At 42.7% G+C, this 19,263-nt stretch overlaps 1 protein-coding gene and 1 long non-coding RNA gene across 2 annotated transcripts in view; one reads left to right on the forward strand and one right to left on the reverse strand.

The window, feature by feature from the left end:
* The window catches only part of plppr2a (phospholipid phosphatase related 2a), a 137,474-nt gene that overhangs the window by 74,831 nt on the left and 43,380 nt on the right, over positions 1–19,263 (forward strand). The window lies entirely within an intron of this gene.
* Positions 1,785–3,335, reverse strand: LOC143489601 (uncharacterized). Its single transcript, XR_013124722.1, has 3 exons — positions 3,190–3,335; positions 2,764–2,894; positions 1,785–1,829 (listed from the first exon to the last, which is right to left on the reverse strand). It is a non-coding gene; the product is annotated as an uncharacterized LOC143489601 (long non-coding RNA).

Genomic DNA, 19,263 nt, shown 5'->3' on the forward strand with positions numbered 1-19,263 from the left:
CTCTCCCAGTGATCTATTTTTTTTTACTGAACTTGAACAACCTCAGCACGTTTTGTGAGAGTCGACATTCCACAATCCATCAGTGTGCATTATCTCTTATTAATATGTGTAACAGATGAATTTCCATGAGAGCAAATGAGTTGGCTATCATCATACTGCAGCAGCAAGCCAAGGAAGGCAGTTATTTTATCACTGTGAACTACTTCTGTGGTAGCATATTCAGTCTGACTATCGCTCATAACCAGTTAATGGACTCTATGGCTGTAATCTATATTCTCACTGCTTGTGCCCTAAAAACAAGGATATATAAAGTGTGTGTTTCAACATCTAGAGAGCCCTCTGCATGGACTGCATGCTATGTCATAGGAAGTGCCTCTCCAATAAGAAAGCTGTCTTGGTTCTTAGATACCTTAAATATAATGCCTAATGAAAAAAATACATTTTGGCCAAATGTTAAGATAACTTTGAATCCTTCCTCAGTCGTGGAGGCAATCCCATGATGCACCACAGCGCAGCGGTTGCTTAGAAATGGTAGATGGACGCAGTATGGCATACGCCAAAGTCTTTTTGAAATAAAAGTTATAGCGAATCTACTGCGTTTTTGTCTTAGTGTCAGAGGTGCATATCTTTTTAGGTTTTTAGTAGTGCTGTCAATTCCAGGTGCCGCGATTAAAAGTCCTCACCAGGATTTTGCTCAGGCTTCCTGGATTGTGTTGATTCCACTAATTTTACCTGGATTGCTAATTAGAAAATCTAGCAAGCTTGAGCAAAATCCTGGTGAGGACTTTTAATCGCAGCACCTGGAATTGACAGCACTAGTTTTTAGGTTTATTAATGAAACATTTACAGTTATTGATATATCAAGGGATTCTCATGTTAACATTATGCTATTGTTTTTAATAGCATGCTTAGTGAGCAGTATATTTATACACACACATTGGGACACCTGCCCCTCCCCAAAAAGTGTCACAAGGTGAAGGGAACAATACCATATTGCTTGTTCTCATTAATCACCATTAGGCTCTGCACATGTTTTACTCTGTGCTGAATTTGACACGGAGGTATTGACAGACTCAGTTCACTGGATCATCCGGTAAAAAAAGTTTTCTTTGTTCAATTTGCACCAATGGACAGTTGACTGTCCTTGTCCTGTCACTGCCTTGCTAGGACCTTTCACATTGTGTTCCAGGTGCTCTACTGAATGATAAAAGCCAACACACACAATCATCTATGGGTGTCTGACACTTCAGCTCTTTAAATTCAAGGTGGTCTACAGGCTGGGAGCACAGATGGTGGTGGCTGCTCTCCTCTCTTGCCTGAGGTGGAGTGAGGCGGGTGGGGTGGGGTGGAGTGGGGTGGGGTGAGGCGGGTGGGGTGGGGTGGAGTAGAGTGAGGCGGGTGGGGTGAGGGGTCGTGCTGGTTTAAGACTCCTCAGTCTGAGTCAGACAGTGGGGGCATTTGGCAGCCAGAGTGTGGTCAGGTGTTGTCTGCGAGGTAGAGAGACAGCCCTTGTGAATCATTGAGTAATTAAAATTAGATGCACCTGTGCATGGTTTGCAGCAGCCTTCGTGTATGCAAATTAATCTTTTAGTAGGTTGCCAAAACCCAAGAGAGAGGTTACCCACAATGCACAGCTCCAAGCCAAAACCAGTGAAAAGTGGCACTGTTTCCACTCCATGAACCAGTGGTTTACCATGACACTGTAAATAATCATCTGTACTATGAAAAAACCCATAAATAACCCATTGCTTTATTACATTTAAGCAGATTTGCGAGCTACATACCTGAAAATTATTACGTCATGTGGATCCTCAGAAACATTTTTAACTCTAGAGAGAAAAAATGTCAACATATTATTTTGAGCAAAAAGCAAAAAATGGGAAAAGCTAGATAGTCGTTTAAATCAGATGGAAATACAAATACATTTGGGAGTCTTTCTTATAAGGAGTGTGCCTTATACTGACGAGTCAAAGTTTATATATATTTTAAATTACTGCAATTATTAAATGAGAAGCAAAAATATATCTGACCTATAGAAGCCTATTTAATACTAATTGAAACTTTTTATTTGAATATTTTCAAATAAAAGGATATCAGTACTGGATATTATGTCTTGGTATTCAATCAAAAAGAAGATGCATGGTTTTCCCTTTCTTTCAAAAAACATTAAAATGTAAATGTGACGTATTTTGTCAATTGTGATTTTTATTTTACACCGCAATCGAAATTTGTCCTCTGAAATTTGAGCGGTGGGCAGCCCTAGCCCGGTGCCTGGGGAACAGTTGGGGTTAGGTGCCTTGCTCAAGGGCACCTCAGTCATGGCCTCAGGTCTGGGAATCGAACCCACGACCCTCCGGTCACAAGACCAGTTCCCTACCACCAGGCCATGACTGCCCCTGTTAATTTAGCTTTACACTGAAACATGCAATAATTACATTTCTACATGTAATGATTAAATTAGCACTTAATAAAATTCATTAGATTCTTGCTACTCTGACAATTTTGATAATATCATTTCTGCTTTTGTATCAGGAGAGAGCAATGCTGGTCAGCAGCTAGACAGGACCAAATCAGTGAAAACTCAAATGTGTCTACATGGATGAGGTTCTAGTGGTTTCATCTTTGCTATGTTAATAATGTTGAATAAGTTGATTATTTGGTTAAGTTTCTCTGTGTGTTCTCCTTTTCCTTTTAAAGACAGAATTGTGTGTGTGTGTGTGTGTGCGTTCACAGAAGTAGATGGGAGCAGAGCAGCAAACGGACCTTTCTAGGAGTCAGACTTGCTTAAAAGAGTCCCTCCTTCACACCTCCCATGACTCTTGCTGAATTAGCTGAACAAACGTGTCTGAACTTTGGCTGAACTGAATTTAACAGCTCTAACCCAGTCCAGGGGCCTGTTGGGAAAGAGTGACAAAGTGCTGCAGTTAGAAAAATGGCTACAGACTGCCGAGATGACAGCTGGCAGTTCTGAACCTGGAGCTACCTGGAACAGGTAACTCGGGTAATTTATACTAAGGCAATCCCAAAGTTATCCTAAAACAAAGTTTCTGCTCTGAAGGTCTAACATATATGCATAAAGTCTCTGGAAACTTTGCCAGTGTCATTTCTTGTTCGGAAGCCTCTACCTGTACAGCTAGAAGATATTCCTAATAAAATATTAAACTTACTTTCTAGTAAAATTCTACTTACTGCAATGGCCTGCAGCCTCTAGTACGTTTCTGCTTCATCTGTTTCCACTGCATTGTGACAAATCCAGAGCTGTTGAGTACGAGTGGAGATCTATCGGTAGTTAGGAGTTTGTGGGCTTCAGGAAGGTCTGGGAGATCAACATATCTGGCACACTGCATTCATGTTGTTAGTGTCACAGATGGAAAGGCATATCTTGTAGCTGTTTTCAGAAACCTGTGTTTGAGCTTTATGCATAAGTAGGTCATGGTCACACTTAACCAGTGCCATTTGGGTGCCTGTACATGTTCAGGTCTTGGGTTTCTACTGTGGATGGATAGATTGTTCCATCAATCATGAATCCAAAATTACAATCTTATGAACTCATTATTTTGGACCCATAAGTGTGTCTCATGCTTTTGCCATGTCCGTGTTAAAAATGACACCATAGCTTTTCTAAAACGCATTTTACCTTTTTACCTTCTTTTTCATTTTCAACCTGAACTCATATATACCTCTTTTTTTGTGCAACTTTTTGCCGAGCCACAAATACGTAGTGTCGGGTGCGTTTTACCGCACTTTTTAGAAACAAGTGTACATTGGGGAAGCTCAAAATGTAAAAGATGTATATGATCATTTTGGCATTGACATTTACTGTAGTTCAAATAATGATTCTTGTGGCTGTTTGATGGATTAAGCAGACTTATGTAATATGTAATATTATGTAATATGTAATTGATGGCTACCAAGCAGAGGTTGTTGTACTCTTTTGGCTGGAGACATCGGGAACAGCAAGTAACGTTACTGCCGACTGATTAGTTTACATGGGTGATTTAGCTTGAGTTCCTATTTGAGCTGTTCGTATTCGCTTCAGGTACGTTGTTTGCTACCTATAGGTGGCTGCTAGATAAAGCACTAGGCGTGTTTATATGCTTGTCACGGTGTGCTGGCTACAGAGCTGAAGACTTTGTGGCCTTTGGGAAAGAAATTGCTATCTGGTTACCAGCAATGTGGTTTAAACATACATGGAGAAATACACAAGACTGCAAAGACCGGTACGTTACCAATGTGCTAGTAAGGTCTATAAAAAAAAATAGGCTACTGCATATTTGTGTGACCCACTCCTATACATAAAAAAACACGCTAGCCACACTCATGAAAGCACAAACACTGGGAGAGAAGATAAGAGTGCCTGCTTTGTGCTCAAGGTTTATTGACAAAGCAGTTGCCATGGCGATTCTCATTTCCACGGACACATTGAAATCATAGCGGCTCTTGTGCACGCCATCTCAGGGCTCCTTGAAAATGTGTTAAAATAATGTGGCAAATGTGTCTCAGACAAAGGAGACACGGCAGGAGGGATTTTCATGAGACCCCTTTGCTGGACATAAAAGGATAGAGACAAAACGAGAGAGAGAGAGAGAGAGAGAGAGAGAGAGAGAGAGAGAGAGAGAGGGGGGGAGGGCTCTATGGAAAGCTCAAATATTCTATATGCATAATTTAGTGTTTTCTCAGCACAATTACTGCGAGAGCCTCAGTTTCTCTTTTACATTTGACATTTTTTGTTTTATTGTGAGGACTGAATGAAGTGATGTGCTGAATTCTATCCAACAGGAAGTACAGGTTTCTCATGAGAATAATGAGTGAAGTAACGTCCATCCATATTCATAAAGACATCAGTAGTCCCAAATCAAATATAAAGAATCAGCAACAGAATTGTACATATTTATGTATTTTATGGTAATTTTTTTATTTACTAAAGTAACCTTTTGAATCAGTGCTCAACACGAAAGCTTAACAGGATGTGAAACACGGTGCTGATGGAGGGAATTCTGGATGGCTTATTAGAAGGACCGACACTATGATGAAGTGCTGAGTTCTGGCCAGGTGTTCATAGATGGCACAAGGATACATCAAGCACACAGGGGATGCACCAGGGGACACCAGGTACGTACCGAGGACGCTTCCTGTCACTGTGAAGGATCCACTGCTAGCAGCCCGGACCCCAACACGGAGTCTCTCCCGTCCTCACACAAAAACACAGCCACACAGAGTTAGCACAGTGTCCATGTCATGTCAGAAGTATGCCTCAGCATATCTGAACAATGTCATTGTTCACTCGGAGATGCGGGCCAAACATTTATTCCATCTGGAAAGGATTTTGGATGCTGTCCATAGGTTTGGACTCAGTGCCAACCCAGCCCAATATCTAGTTCTATTTGAAGAAGAGTACTTGCATTACACCACGTGAATTTGAATCAGATATGAATTGCTTTGCTGACAAAGAAAGACTTCAAGCATACATGACTCGGGTGACAACCAAGACTTGATAGCCTAACCCATAAAACTTGAGCCAAAAAAAGACAACCTGAGATCGTGCCAATGCCACAGAAGAGGCGTTCAGCCAGATGCAGGAACTGCTCGCTTCAACCCTGGTTCTCCACTACCCAGATGTTCAAAAGTCTCATCCAGCTGGACACCTCCAGTGGTGCACCCAGAGCAGTCCACTCCAGGACAAGAACATGTGGAGGAACACCAACCACTGTAATGCCACGGTGGTGGCTCATTTCATTAAATAACTGCCCTTTCAAGAGGGGAGCGCACCTCTGGTTCACAGAATGGAACTGCGGCTGGTGTTACTAGACTGCCAGCGCTAATGACTACCTCATTATGGTTGCCTGGGTGAGCTCAAGGGGGGCGGTGGATGTGGTGACGAACAGGGCTGTCACCAGGAGAAAGGCACACCAATTCTCCCCAGGAAGAAGCATGATGGTACTGAAGCATCTCTCCATCTCTCACCCAGTGGTTCTTCCTCTGCCCAAGAGGGATTTGTCAGATCAACTGGAAGCTAGCCAACCACCTCTCCATCCAGAACTGACCCATTGTCCTTCCTTCAGCCTCCGCTCAACAGGACAGTACACCCCCCCCCCCCCCAATTATTTTTTCCATACATGAATCTTCTTGTGAGTGTGTTCAGACCAGATGAATAGTTCTGTTATAGTATAGTATCTGCTTACTGGTTTAAAGGCGACAGCACCAAATTATAATGGTAATAACTGAAAAAAATGATTCAAAAATTCACTACTTCATAAAAAAATATTATCGGTAAGCGGTTCCCATGGTCCACAATGATACAACCATAAATACCAGATACTACCACACACGCGGATGCATGAAGTGAGTGATACTGCAGTAGTGAAGCGAATGTGAGGGAGACAGAGCTGAGTAATAGAGTGAGCTGAATATGCCACGGTGGGCACAGCTTCCACTGTCAGTAAACCTGACATGAAGTATGCTGGTCATATCGGTCATTATATCAGCTGTGTCCTTATCCCTTGAGAATGAGGAGGTCTGAGTGGTTCACACACACTACAGGAAGATTAAGTTATGCATCTGGCTGTCAACCAACTTTATCTTAAGTACTTTTTTGCTTCAACCCTCCATGGTAATAAGGACATCACTTCCACCACAGGAATTCCTGTCTGGCGCAATCAGTGATGGATCTTGGCTCTACATTTGTGTTTTACCACAATGACTCACGTAGTATCCTAATTGAAAACACAGGAGAACCCTTGCAGCTCATTATGAATGAATAATAATACAGGACTGCCAATCCCGAATGAAGAAAAAAAAAATGTGTGGCTTTTCTTGTGAGGCAGCTATCAATTTCAGCGATGTCATAGATTAATAATTGACTTTCAGTCGGTGTTAGTCACACATGATCGCCAACGCAGTCCTCTGTCTACTCTGACCACAGTGGAAACAATTATATTAGGCATTGCCAGGCTTGAAAGGTTCTACATGTAATTCACTGTGAAACATTAAGCAGTTTAGCTAATGTTTTAATTTGACAATTTAATATAGCAACACTTTCAATCAAAATATGATAATATTGCAACGTAGTTACAGGGAAGAGTTTCTTCTGAGGGCAGGTCGCTAATGTTAGCTAGCTAGCTAATATTAGTTTGGCAGATGGGGCAGTTTTGTGGCAGCCTAGAAAACTTTAAGGCAACAAGGCTTACACATGGGTGTAAGAGAGTCAGAGGGCCCACCTAAACTGTCCACCTATAGGAACAAAGGAACAACAAACACAACAGAATAAGGACCAACACAGAAACACAACTAACCATACCCAAAGCGTTCCAGTCTGTTGTCTCCACAGTGGGCTTATATATAACTAAACAGCATTTATTAGTCTTATTGCTCTTTGCGTGCTGTGCAACAATGTACCAAAAATCTCTCTGCTTGTTGCATGCTGGGTAAAACAGGTCTGAAAGTCTCTCTCTCATTGCACGCCACTCCCCATTTAAAATCAAAGCCACGCCCCTGTTGAGGGTTAGGCCACACAGCCATTGGCGGGCGCTAAACAAGGAGAATTACTAATTAGACAACAATTAGATCAATTAGACCAAGTAGACATAAATTAGACAGCAAATAGTGAAGGAAACAGCATGGGTATGCTGACACATGTAACAGATAGCTTTTAATAATAATCATTAAAACATGACACTCTAAAATATGAACTGGCTCATTTATGGTAAAGTAAAGTAAAGTCTCATAGCTACTATTATAATTACTGCTTGTTAAGTGAGAACACATTAGGAACTGGACATGTGCTGATGACAGAGCACTCAGTACAAGACTGACCATATTTGATGTCTAAAGTATGGGGGCACTCTTATGGGGGAGGGTTAATATGTAATTAATGTGCCAACTGTTTAAAAAGGAAGCAACTGCTTAGGAAAACATAATCTGTCTTAAATGATAATTACTAGAATTATTACAGTATTTTTTACATGTTTTATGTCTCATATATATGACAAATAATATATATGTTTATGTCTACAATGTTTAATAAAGTCATACTGGGCTTAGAGACTGGCACACCCCTCCCCCAAAAGACACCTTTTGAAAATGTGGTGTTTCATTTCAAGGGCTTGTCTTTGAACACGAGATGTTGCATATCAAGGGGTTGTCCTAGCAATAAATCTAATTCTTGAAGTCCACCCACTCCACTATCAAGAGGGCTACCAAGAAATAATGATGGAAGTGTCACCAGAAGTGTTCTTAAAAGATCACTCATGCAGTTTTTTATCCATCTGGATTTTTGCTGTGCATGAAATTAGATTCTCACAGGGAGGTGTCTGTGTTGCCTTTAAACTACAAAATATTTTACTCCCAAGCAGAAGTGATGGACTAAGGTGGCCTCATCTGTGCGTTTCACTGTGCCCTCTCTGTTCTCTGTCACTGCTCTCCTTCTTCTCGGCCTCCAACTGTCCCCTTCTTCACAGTATATGTATCATAGCACACACACATACACAATGTGAATGGCTCAAACAGACTACAGATTACTCACTGGTGTTGAGATGATGGCTCTCTGGGTGTGAGTGAGACAGAGACAGAGAAGTCCATGGATGAAATGACAAATCATTTTTCACCCCAAGACCTCCCACATAGTGGCATTTCAATCCTCTGTCTTTGATTTAGCACATGCATGTACGGACCTTTACTGGGCTGTGTGTGTGTGTGTGTGTGTACCTGTAAAACACTAGGGCAAGTGCAATTTATTCATAGCTTTAGTGCTTATTGGCCAGCAGTCTCCAAGGCACTCCTCTCTCACAAAACACTCCATCCTGCCAGAGCTGCAAGACGTGGTCAGCTGAGCAAAGCATGCATTCGCTTAAATACAGGTCCACTTCAAATCCATCTCCGCTGTTTTCCAATCCCACAGATGCTACTATTCCTAGTGTGTGGGTGTGCAAACCATTGTTTAACCATGAGGAGGCTAAAAAATTGGACCTTTATGTCTAAGAAGCTCTTGTCTTGGAGCAGCAGACGTTCAACCTCAGTACTCTGCAATACATAATTCAGTTGTGCGGGGATGTCTGGGTCCTTCTCTCTGACTCCAGGCTGTGCTGCTTTTAAACTTCAGCCCTTGTGCATGCACTTATGTGGAAGCCAAAAGCTTAAAAGCTTCTTTTAGAGCACACTGTCCTCCTCTACGAGCATGTTTGAGCATGTATGGTAAGAGTTTATCGACATAAATGCAAATGTGGAATTGGATACATACGTTATCAGAAAGACATTTTATCAACTCAGCTCAGTGTGTTTAGAACCTAAAACTCTTCCTATTTAGAACCTAAAACTCTTCCTATTTAGAACCTAAAACTCTTCCTATTTAGAACCTAAAACTCTTCCTCTTCCAGCATTTCATGATTATGCAATTTTACTCTATATTTAGAAGATCAAGCATACCACAAAAAACACCCACTCCCATATATACAATGCGTCTCAAAACAAGAAACGTCCATAGAAAATGAAATGAGATGATCCTTCCCCCCCGTTCCTGATGAACTTTCACCAAAACATCTGGCTGAATGAACAACATTCGGTATCCATACATTAATTTTATATGGGATTTTCCTAAACTTTTGAAAGACCCTGAAATATTACCTGCACCAGGAGATATTCTTTACACATCTTATAAACATAAAGACAATTATATATTTAAAGGAGTAACATTTCTACATGTGACGTTTCCCTGAGGCCAGCAAGTTAAACACTGATAAGCAAGTTTTAGAGTTTCAACCACTATATTATTTTACAGGCTGTAAACAACCATGTTAGAAAAGAAAAACAATAAGGAAACAAAGTGCAGTTGTCTGTAGCAGTGTCCTTTACATTTGGGTCTCAACAATGGCATCCTGACAAAGTTAAAGAGGCAGTATATACATATGAGGAATAATGCAGATAAGGATGTTGGGGTAAAGGTGTTTCTCCCAGTACACCCAGTACTACGCTCAGTCTACTGTTGTAACGTATTGAACAGGCAGAGAGGGATCCAAATGCGGAAGAACACCGCTTTTATTGAAATGAGACGCTGGTACAAACACAGGCAGGTGAATCACGAGTACTAGGATCAGTAGTAACAGCGTTTTCTTGGCGTGGTCAGGACGGTCCAGGGTCATACCGGGGGAGCAGAAGTCAGGAGGTACAGAGGGACTAGGCAGGAGACAAGGTCAGGGACGTAAGCGAGGGTCAGAACACAGGAGAGCAGACAGGATAAAGAAAGGCTTGGTACGCGGCATGAGTCGGCAATACTTCGCAACTGAGATGTGCTGGTGAAGTGCTTAGGTAAGGCTGAAGGGGGCGTGGTAATGAGGGGCAGGTGAGGCTGATTAAGGAAGATCAGGTGGCATTCCTGACAACTGTAGTCTACAGTCTGATGAAGAGACATTCTGCATCTTTAATGTGATTATTAAAGGTGACAAGCTGTTTTGAGTGAGCTTAGCATTAATGAGACAGGCTATAAACTCGGAGTGTGTGTGTGTGTCTGATGTTCTATGACATATTACAACACAGGAAGCAGGGGTAATCTCAGTTCAATGTACCTTTCACTCCACTGCTATTTCAAATCATCCGCCTGCTCCATCTCTCTTGCCCACTCTCTTTTCCCCTCCCCCTCTCTTTTCCCCTCCCACTCTCTTTTCCCCTCCCCCTCTCTTTTCCCCTCCCCTCTCTTTCCCCTCCCCCTCTCTTTTCCCCTCCCCTCTCTTTCCCCTCCCCCTCTCTTTTCCCCTCCCACTCTCTTTTCCCCTCCCCCTCTCTTTTCCCCTCCCCTCTCTTTCCCCTCCCCCTCTCTTTTCCCCTCCCCTCTCTTTCCCCTCCCCTCTCTTTTCCCCTCCCCTCTCTTTTCCCCTCCCCCTCTCTTTTCCCCTCCCCTCTCTTTTCCCCTCCCCCTCTCTTTTCCCCTCCCCCTCTCTTTTCCCCTCCCCACTCTCTTTTCCCCTCCCCCTCTCTTTTCCCCTCCCCCTCTCTTTTCCCCTCCCCCTCTCTTTTCCCCTCCCCACTCTCTTTTCCCCTCCCCCTCTCTTTTCCCCTCCCACTCTCTTTTCCCCTCCCCCTCTCTTTTCCCCTCCCCTCTCTTTCCCCTCCCCCTCTCTTTTCCCCTCCCCTCTCTTTCCCCTCCCCCTCTCTTTTCCCCTCCCACTCTCTTTTCCCCTCCCCCTCTCTTTTCCCCTCCCCTCTCTTTCCCCTCCCCCTCTCTTTTCCCCTCCCCTCTCTTTTCCCCTCCCCTCTCTTTTCCCCTCCCCCTCTCTTTTCCCCTCCCCCTCTCTTTTCCCCTCCCCTCTCTTTTCCCCTCCCCCTCTCTTTTCCCCTCCCCTCTCTTTTCCCCTCCCCCTCTCTTTTCCCCTCCCCTCTCTTTTCCCCTCCCCCTCTCTTTTCCCCTCCCCTCTCTTTTCCCCTCCCCCTCTCTTTTCCCCTCCCCATTCTCTTTTCCCCTCCCACTCTCTTTTCCCCTCCCACTCTCTTTTCCCCTCCCCCTCTCTTTTCCCCTCCCCTCTCTTTCCCCTCCCCCTCTCTTTTCCCCTCCCCCTCTCTTTTCCCCTCCCCACTCTCTTTTCCCCTCCCCTCTCTTTTCCCCTCCCCCTCTCTTTTCCCCTCCCCTCTCTTTTCCCCTCCCCCTCTCTTTTCCCCTCCACTCTCTTTTCCCCTCCCCCTCTCTTTTCCCCTCCCCTCTCTTTTCCCCTCCCCTCTCTTTTCCCCTCCCCCTCTCTTTTCCCCTCCCCTCTCTTTTCCCCTCCCCCTCTCTTTTCCCCTCCCACTCTCTTTTCCCCTCCCCCTCTCTTTTCCCCTCCCCCTCTCTTTTCCCCTCCCCCCTCTTTTCCCCTCCCCCTCTCTTTTCCCCTCCCCTCTCTTTTCCCCTCCCCCTCTCTTTTCCCCTCCCCTCTCTTTTCCCCTCCCCTCTCTTTTCCCCTCCCACTCTCTTTTCCCCTCCCACTCTCTTTTCCCCTCCCCCTCTCTTTTCCCCTCCCCCTCTCTTTTCCCCTCCCACTCTCTTTTCCCCTCCCCCTCTCTTTTCCCCTCCCCCTCTCTTTTCCCCTCCCACTCTCTTTTCCCCTCCCCCTCTCTTTTCCCCTCCCCCTCTCTTTTCCCCTCCCCCTCTCTTTTCCCCTCCCCCTCTCTTTCTGTTCACATTCTCCACGTGAGCACTTCATTTTCACTGTTTTTGTTTCTCTAGCCATCACTCACAAGCACAACCCGCTTTGTTGGAGAGAGACAGCTCAGTCTGTCATCCCCGCTGTCTCTCTGTCTGTCTGTCTGTCTCTCTTCCAAACAACTGCATTCAGGCCTTAGACTGAAACAAAATACACGTAAATTTAAACAGGATATTCATAAACACACATTAGAAGGTATAGCAGCATCGAATACACCAGTTACCAGAATGACTAGAGTACGGCTAAAATTAGCTAGGTTATTCATTAGATGAATAAGACTTCATCATGAGACTTCATTTAAAGGAGAGGGAGGAGGTGCTTGACATTTAGAAGCGATGAGGCACTTGGCGCCCCCTCTCAGCCTGGAGGGGCAGCACAGGCAACTTCTGTGTCTCACCTAGTCTGAGTGCCAAGGCTGTGGGAAGCAGATAAGTACTTTCAATTTTACAAAAGGACATTTTCAAAATGTCTTAGGTTTAAATGAGACACATCTGATATGCCCCTCTTAACAGGTTTTGAAACACCAAGCGCCGTGTTTTCAGACTTATTTAGACAGCTTCCCTTTAGGCACCAATTCATTACTATGTTGTTTCATTCTGTTCATATTTGAGAGCCATATTTAAAAAAATGTGCTTAAAGATTTTTTTCTCCAGTTTTCAATGGTATTTAAAGCTATTTGACCTAATGTTTATAAGATGCATCTATACCAACGCTAGGCACAGTATATCACGCAGCACTGAACACAATTTATTTTTTTTGGAAACATATCACATCGACCTTTAACCTTGGTCAACAAGAACGCATTTATTGACCAGTTTTACATGAAAGCTGTGAAATCATTATTAGCTTTGTGAAATTGTCATCAGCCCAGCTCCTAAAATAGCTTTCTATTGTTTTTTATCTTGTGAATTCCCACAATTTATTGAATGATATTGAAGTAGAATAACTCCAGATATTCTACTTTTCCTAGGTCCAAAAATACATAAAGAGTTTTGGGTCTCTGCTTCCTGGAATGATCTTCAAAAAGCTCTGTGGCTCTTCATTACTTTCGACTTAAGACTTTAAAAAATTATCATATCATAGGTATCCTAAGTTAGGAACTGGGTTAGTGCCAGTGTTTTTATGCACAGCTTTAACTAGTGGAGCAAACATAAATTTGTCCCATCATCTCTTTATAATTGTGCATATATCACAAATTCCTAATTCCTCTCCAGTTCCCATGAATCAACATAATTGCACTTTGTGCTATAATACATCATTTGGATGTAGTGGTGCGCAAACACAAGTCTTGTTTAGTGAAGCCTCGTGAACACAATCAAACCCTGCGTGTGGAAAAGACCTGCTGCTACAGGAGCATGATCAGAACCAGAAGCACACGCGTGTACGTGCACATTAGACATCACGTAAGCGCACATTAGACATCAGACAAATAACATGGGAGAGTTTGATGAATGGCGCTTAAAGGGGTGCTTCTAAATATTGCTGTATCAGTACATATTAAAGTAATAATAAGTACAAAAGTACATAAATGAAGACCAAAATGTTCACTGAGAAGCATAGAAGACACAATTTGCATACTGAAACAAACTTTGCAATTTCCTTTTCTTTACATCTTTCCTCTTCTAACCTTAAATGTTTTCTTAGTAGTAGAATTGAATAGTTTCAGCACATCTTAACCAAAATGTGCCATAAATGGTACTGTGTTATTGTTAGATAGGTATTGGGGAGTTGGGGTGTGTGGGGGTAATATCTGTGTTAGCATACAGGAGAGAGGAATTATAGTCTCTGATAGACTGTTAATCATTACCCCTCTTTTCCATTACCCTGATGTCACACTACCCTGCCTGCCTGTGCACTCAGGAATCAGTGAGACAGAATCAGTGAGACAGAATCAGTGAAACAGAATCAGTGAGACAGAATCAGTGAGACAGAGTGACAGAGAGAGCTAAGAAATGCAAAACAAAGAAATTATGAATATGCACTCTAATAGCTCATCAAGCTACAAGGAGAAAAGGCTAAATTTTAATAACCAGCATCATTTCAGTATCAAGACATAACCCACTCTTTAATATTCCACCATATAAAGACATGCTCAATGAAACACTCCTGTTTTCCAGTGTTGCATGCAGAATGTATTCTTGTGTGCAAGTGCACAATGCTTTTGACATGTCAGTGAATGTTTGGCTGTATTGGCTGTATGTAAGTCACATGGTATGGCTAAACACACCCCCCAGTGAAAGCTTCCGCTGTGCTGCACTCAGACTCCACCCATCAAAGTGAGGATGTGTAATGTGAGGGGTTCTGAGAGCCAAGGAGGGGCGCACACACGCAACAGAGAACACGTTTTATAGGACGGGGTTTCACAAGTTAACATCTTTGACTTCTCTTATTTCTATGGAAGGGCATGAGACCAACGAGGCAAAGGTTCAAGGTTCCAGGAGACTTAATTGTTATTCACATCACATGTGGTACATGATGTGGAACGAACTTAAGAACCCAAGGTCCCAGTTTTACCCCAAACATTAGTAGAAAAATGTTAAATCAACCAATAAGACAAATTACCAAACAAAACAAGAAAGAACATAAGCGTAGAAAACAAACGAATAAGACGATATAAACAGAACCATGTCTACAATTATGATACAAAAGCCAAGATGACTGAACTAGAACAAAACAAGATGAAACTAATTGGGAACACTAAGTGCGCACATGTACATGCATACATTAACCAACCAGGAGAAATATGCAGATATACACAGGCATATGAACAAAAACAATAAACAAGGCAAAGAAGTAGATAAAAAAACATATAAAGTTACTCAAACTAGGACAAAGGAAGGACTGAAAATCTAGAAAGCGTAGGATAAATATTACCACAATACTACCGTAGAAACACCAGGGGAAGCTGTACGAAGAAATAACTTTGCAGGGGAGCGAAGAGTACACAAGAAAAACCAAAAGAAAATTGCGAGGAAAAATTCTCTAAGCAAGTACAAACTCGTACAGAAATACATCACCAAAAATGACCCGCAAACACCGACTCGGACAAGGAGGAATAAATATACGCACTGATAGAGCAAATTAAACACGGAACAGCTGAAACCAATGACAAAAGGTGGGGCTAGTAAATACAAAGGCGTGTACATAACGAGGACAACAAACACGGAAACACAAACAAACATAGGCTTGATTGATATGAGGCCAGACGTGACAGAATAATGCTGTTAATTTTGTCCATGATAGCTTCAAGATCTTTTCCTTTTTACTCAAGGCCATCCAACTTGTCACTTTGAATGAGCGTTTGTTTTCGGTACCACACAATATGTTCTCTAGTTTATTTATTATTAGCCCAGGTCACTTGACTGCATCAGACGTTCATTTACATTGTTCTGCTTCGTCCTGTGTTCCTCTAGTTCGCCAACCGTAACAGCACAAGCTCATTTCTTGTCATACAGGAACGTAAACAGAGCGGACTCAGACTCAGGGAAGCACTCTTCCTTTGGGAGGGAGGTTAATGTTCTTACCCTGAAGGTTACTCTTCCCCTGTCATTCACTTTATTTTAAGCTCATGTAGGCCTGTTTATTTTCTGTGTCCTGTGTGTGTGTGTGTGTGTGTGTGTGTGTGTGTGTGTGTGTGTGTGTGTGTGTGTGTGTTTGTGTTGACAGTAACAGTGTGTCCTGTCAGGGCTCATTTGACTCTTCAGACAGCATTTCTGCAGCAGGACAGGCAGGAGAATCGCACGGTCTGTCCACATCTGTATTCTCAAGCTGCACAACCAATTTTCAATTTTTAATTTTCTTCTTATTTTGAGAAACAGGTTCTGGGTCAGCAGGCACTGCTCTCATTATTATATCCGCAGTGAGCAGACGAAGATGATTAGTGATCACAGAACGTGCTTGAACTAGTTTCTTCCTGTCTACTCTGAACAATGCAACATCTGATCATTCTGCAGCCTTGGATAACATAATGTGCTCATGATGTCAACTGAGTAGTCATATTTAATCATAGAGAATTTAAAATGTACCTAAAGTGGCACTGACTGAAGGAAGACCAAATAGCAAATGACTGTAATATGATTTGGAAAGTGGAGTTTTTCAGATGAGTTTTCAGCCATCTCTTTTAAACGTGGTGTCTTTCACAGTCATGGTCTTTTAATGTCCCCTGTCTTCTACCTACAGTGGACCACGGTGTGTCTCTCCTCTGTCCCTCATTGCTGCTCAATCCTTTCTGATGCTGTAACTCCTGCATCTAAAGTGCCTGCAGCTAAGGTGGTGCACAAACACCACTTCAGGACACGCACTGTTACTAACTCTCATCTCTACATTTTATTTGATCATCTTTCATTTTGAGGGGAAATTTCACAGACTCACAAGTTATGAACATGAAACAAGCACAAGACGGAAAAGGATAGGACAGGATGCACTGGGCAAAATAGTCCCACTGGCAGTCTAGTAACGCCAGCCGCATTTCCATTCTGTGAACCAGAGGTGCCCTTCCCTTTTGAAATGGCAGTTAAGTCACAACAAATGTAAAACCCTTCATTTATTTATCATTTACCTGAATAAAGGCCATAGCCAAAAGCATCTCTCTCACCTCAGATACTCCACACGTGCTCCTCAGAGATTATAATGATGTATAGCCGTGCAAACTGAACGTTTGAGAATTTCACTCCTTAAAACAAAATTCCTAGTTACATACGTCACACTGTAGTCAGTGAACTCTCTTTCAGAGCCGCTCACCCCGTGAACGTAATGGAACAAAGCAGTGCAGACCTATAAATAATGAACCACCAGAAAGCACAGTTACGACAGGCAGCCGAGACCAGTCCATGTAGTTTACAATCACACTAATGCCCGCTGACCTTTCCAGAGAAGCAGTCCCAGCTACGCTCCTAAAGACCGTCATGAGTCACTCTGTTAGAATGACGCAAGACATGACACACTGTCAGCTAAGTCATCGTCAGTGACTCATTTGTAGATTTAGATGTTAGCTTCAGTATTTTCTTTGTGACATTCTAATTAAGGGACTTTGCTAAAGATGCAGGCTTAATGCTTGTCACAATATGATCAGTCAGTCAGTCATGATTGGTGTATATAGCAACACTGACACGTTGACAATGACTTTTCTACTGAAGCAGGAGACATCACTTTGCTTAAAAAACCACTGACACATTCATGACCACAAATTACATGTATTTATGTTTTTCTAAAAGAAAAAAAACATTCAACTTACAACAACATGTTTTTGGAAGATTGAGTTTCTTAATTGTATTAGACACACCTGCATTATAGCTGTACCTGTAGACTACAAGTAAGGTGAGTTCTGTATATTGAGAAGTTAACTGGTATATGGTATCTCGCTAGTATGTATATTTAAACGTCATGTGTAGCCTGCCTGTTTCCTGCTGATGTCTATACGTTCAACATAAGGCTGCTGTCGTAACTCTGCTGTTGTAACACCTCTGTTATAACCAGTGTTGGGAACGTTACTTTAAAAAAGTAATTAGTTATAGTTACTCACTACTTGTTCAAAAAAAGTAACTGAGTTAGTAACTGAATTACTCTATAAAAAAGTAACTCATTACCAGGGAAAGTAACTATTTGCATTACAGTTTAAAAAAAGTTAAAAAAGTTTTTTTTGTGAAAAAGCTGTTTTCACAGTCAGTTGAAATGAGTAGATCAGAAAGGTGTTTAACTTTTGATATTTATTGCACATCCACAGACCAGTGCAGGATAAAATCTTTTAAAATCCCAAATCTTTGTAAAAAAAAAAAAAAAAAAAAAAAGCAAAAGTAAACAGTTACACTATATAAAGTGCATTTACATCTATCAAATTAAATTAAATTCTCTCAACCTGAGACAACTGGTTTGTTCACAACAGAAGTAAACTTAACAATAAAACCTCTATTCTTAATTAAATAAATCAAATACACAGTCTGGTAAACATTCAGGAACCTTGAAAATGCAAATTTTTCTTCGGCTTGCTCCTGACTCGCCATTTCTGCCTCTTCTCCGTTTGGTGTGTCACTGGTGTACTTCGGCACGCGTGTAAAACACTGGCTCTGATTGGCTAACATAACGCTGCCTTAGCCAATCGCTAAACAGGTGTTACACCCAGAACTGTGACCTATCGAGATCTGTTACTCCTCACTAGTCTGGGCAGCGGTCCGCTCGTATTACTGTTAGTATATCAATATATAGTAACGCACCGCTTTTAATTTTATTATGACTGCCATGATAGGGCAGTCATGGCCTGGTGGTAGGGAACTGGTCTTGTGACCCAAGGGTCGTGGGTTCGATCCCCAGAACTGAGGTCATGACTGAGGTGCCCCTGAGCAAGGCCCTTAACCCTCAATTGCTCACTTGTATAAAAATTAGATAAAAATGTAAGTTGCTCTGGATAAGGGCATCTGCCAAATGCCATAAATGTAAATTTAATGACCAGCAACGTCAACGGCGTTGTAACGACAGGAAAAGTAATTAATTATAAGGAAAAGTTATTAATTATATTATCCCGTTACTGACAAAATGACGCCGTTACCTAACGCCGTTATCTAACGCCGTTATTTTTAACTGTGTTATTTGCAACACTGGTTATAACATCGCCGTCGTAACGCCTCTGTCGTAAAGCCTCTGTCGTAAAGCCTGTCGTAAAGCCTCTGTCGTAACGCCGCCGTCGTAACACCGCCGTCGTAACACCGCCGTCGTAACGCCTGTTGTAACGCTGCCGCCGTAACGCCGCCGTCGTAACGCCGCCGTCGTAACGCCGCTGTCGTAACGCCGCTGTCGTAACGCCGCTGTCGTAACACCACCGTCGTAACACCGCCGTCGTAACACCGCCGTCGTAACACCGCCGTCGTAACACCGCCGTCGTAACACCGCCGTCGTAACGCCTGTTGTAACGCTGCTGTCGTAACACCGCCATCGTAACACCGCCGTCGTAACGCCTGTTGTAACGCTGCTGTCGTAACGCCGCTGTCGTAACGCCGCCGTCGTAACGCCGCCGTCGTAACACCGCCGTCGTAACACCTCCGTCGTAACGCCGACGTCGTAACATCGCCGTCGTAACACCGCCGTCGTAACGCCTGTCGTAACGCCT

Source organism: Brachyhypopomus gauderio, unplaced genomic scaffold (assembly GCF_052324685.1).
Source record: "Brachyhypopomus gauderio isolate BG-103 unplaced genomic scaffold, BGAUD_0.2 sc63, whole genome shotgun sequence".
NCBI classification, from domain to species: Eukaryota; Metazoa; Chordata; class Actinopteri; order Gymnotiformes; family Hypopomidae; genus Brachyhypopomus; species Brachyhypopomus gauderio.